General features: G+C 41.3%; 1 pseudogene across 1 annotated transcript; it reads right to left on the reverse strand.

The window, feature by feature from the left end:
* Window positions 1-1,858: 1,858 nt before the first annotated feature.
* Window positions 1,859-2,703, reverse strand: LOC307215056 (charged multivesicular body protein 6 pseudogene; annotated as a pseudogene). The gene has a single exon. The product of its transcript is annotated as a charged multivesicular body protein 6 pseudogene (transcript).
* Window positions 2,704-3,148: the final 445 nt, after the last annotated feature.

Genomic DNA, 3,148 nt, shown 5'->3' on the forward strand with positions numbered 1-3,148 from the left:
GGGCTAAGGTTGCCCAGTGGCGCCAGATCCCCTCTATCTCCCCCCTCACCTTCCCAGGAGGACCAAGAGTCCCTGAGCATGGTCGCCAAATTGTTAACGGAAAAATCCGAGGGCTCCCTTGGACAAAAACAAAGACACCAACCAGGATAACTTGGAGCAAATCAGCAGCCTGTAGGCTTGGCCTTTCTTGAGCTGTTGCAACAGGGTGCTCCCCTCACTTGCAGGAGAGAGGAAGGACCCAGAAAAATGGTGTGCAAGGCCTTATAAAGACTTTTGAAGTTGCCACCCTGTAGATCAAGCCCACCCCCATAAACATCATACATACATCACAGAAGGGGTGTAACCCAAGACCACCCCTCAGATACATCACATCTACATCACAGAAAGGAGGGGCTGAGGGAGGGGTTGTGGTGGTAACCTGAGTGTCCTGTCACCTGGCTGGTTCTTCCTTTCCCCCTCCCCATGAGTACTTTCCAGGTGACAGAGGGGAGTTTGCAGTTTCCTGAGGGAAGAGCTGATTATTGTCCTTTCTTCCAGACCATGCTGAATCCACGCCCATAAGCAAGTTCTTTGTGATCTTGATGGTCTTCTGTCTAGGACCATCAGGGTTGGCATAGCAACTGGGCAGGGCTCCTGTGTATGTATTGGTATGCTCAAGGGATTATGGCTGCCCTCTTTCAAACCTTCCCCATTTTGTAGACCTTCCTTCATGGAGTAAAATAAAAGTAGAACAGTGTAAATCTGATGTATGGTTGATTTTCTATGAATTTATAACAGAAGCGTAGCGTATGTAGTGTGTGAGTGTGTGAAGTTTGTACAAACTGAATGTTTGGGGGGGGGGTGTCCTGCGACATTATCACAATATCATGGGCTTCATCCGTTGTACATATTCTAAGTAATGTAAATGAATATAATGTCATAATTCAACATATTTTAACAAATTAACAAACCTGTGTATGGATAAAGTTTGTTTTTCATTTGTTGTTTTAAAAGGCTCACTTTAAGAAGAAAACCTTACAGCTGCAGATTGCTGTCACCTCTAGCTAAAATCAATGCTGCGCCTGTCTATATACATTGTAAGAGTTGTTGTTCACTGCAGAAACCACTGTGTTAAAAGTTCTATTATCTTGATACTTCATATATGGTATGTACTATTATAGCACAATTGTTTATATAATTTTAATTTGTTAGATGATCTTGTGGTCGATCCACAACTCTGGTCACTGCTCCCTGAGAAAAGCTCAAGAACTCTGGGCAAAGACAATGGGTAGATCACTAGTAGGATTTTTATTACTGGGAGAAGATCTCAGTCTCTTGGAAGTTCTGTCATTGTGGCTAGTTCAAGGTACTAGCACAACTTTAATTGCCACTCATCTTGTTGATGTTAACTCATTTTCCAGTATTTTGCTATTAACATCCTAACCACTATTGCCGTGTAAAGAAACTCTCTTTTATTTTCATTTGGTATGCTTATCATTAGAATGTTAAATAGGAAAGCTTTGGTTTTCTTTAAAATAAATAGCATTTCTTTTATTTTATTTTCCTTTTGGGGACATATCCACCACATGTGGAATAAGGTTCCCTCATTTTGTCTGCATCTCCAACACTTATTGCTGATATTTATTTATTTTGACTGATTTGGATGGGGTCAGGTACCATCTAAAAATCAAATAGCATGTGGTGAATTTTAAATCTTTTCCCATAATTTCCCTCACTTTTCATCTTCATTGGATATCCACAATCGTGTGTCCATTTCACCATCACCTCCTTCACCTCCTAGTCCTTAAGGTTCCAGTCCAGTAACAATCTGTGTGGTTTTGATAATATCTTTGTATTATTTAATATATATATATATATATTGAGAGTCACCATTTAATCCAGTTTACGTTACAAAAAAAGGAGTGTGCACACTACAAAATAATCTTGATATGGGATATTAACCAGTTTACAGCTTCCATTCTGTGCAGGAAACCTGCTCCAGCGTGGCTGTTCAGAGCCAATGGGACACCACGGAAGCCTCTTGCACCCTAGGCATGCTTGGAGTCCAGGATAGCCTGCAGGGATCCCCCAGGAAATGGAGTTAAGATGCAGCCACCAATTCTGGCTTTGGTTTGACTCTGTCCGGCGATGTTTCTGGAATCTTTTCTGGGAGAGGCTCTGATGGAACCTCTGGAAGATCTATCTGTTCCTGAGTGATGGCATCTAATTCTGCTAAAATGGCATCTTCATCTTCTACAGTGAAGCTGCCAGCCAGCATTTCATCTATTTGTCTCTGGTATTCCACAGCTTCCTGGGTTTCATCCATGATCCTTTCCACTTCTTCTATTGACATAACCTGGTGCATCTTATTTAAACACTCATTACCAATTTTGAGGCCCTCAATCACTTTCATCTCAATTTGTGTGAATTCAATATCCTGGACCATGCGTTCCAAGTTGCTAATTTGGTTTTCTGTCTTGTCTAGCAGTTGCTCTTCATACCGTTTTTTCTTCAGCAGAAACTTTGCTTTCTCTTTCTTGCCATCTTTTAATAGTTGCCGAGCAAAAGCCCTCTCCCGCTCCAGCTGCAGCGATATCCTTTTCTGATATTGCTTTAGTTTGTCCCGCTGCTGTTTCAGTTGCAGCACGGCCTTATCTTGCTCGGTGACCCGGCTCTGCCGCTTGCGCCCGAACAGATTCCCCATCGCCCCGGCCCCACCCGCGCGGCCCTATTTAATTTAAAAATAAAAATAAAAATCCGCTGTTGTTCTGTCAAGTCCATTTATTTTTTATCTGGAAAAAATTGTTTAATTGGTAATCTTTCTTTTTTCCTTTTGATTTCCTTTTATAGTTTTCCTTTTTTGTAATTTTAGCATATAATAACAGTAGTAATTATATGGAAATGGGATAATAATATTGAAATGAATAAAATGCTTAACTCGCCAAGATTTTTATTGTTTGCAGCTTCCCAAGAAAACTGAAGGAGATTCTCTCCTTTTTGGCTTTTATCTCTTCCCTTTATAACTGTCTCTTTAAGTCCCAACAGTCCTGCCCCACCCTCCCATTTACAGGATATCCTTTCTACAGATGTCAACGCAGACCCAAGGATGGAAAACCCTCCGCCCAATTCCTCGTGACCACAAGACTATTTATTACCTGCAGCAGCAACA

This window comes from Podarcis cretensis, assembly GCF_951804945.1.
Source record: "Podarcis cretensis genome assembly, chromosome: 4".
In the NCBI taxonomy this organism is placed as follows: domain Eukaryota; kingdom Metazoa; phylum Chordata; class Lepidosauria; order Squamata; family Lacertidae; genus Podarcis; species Podarcis cretensis.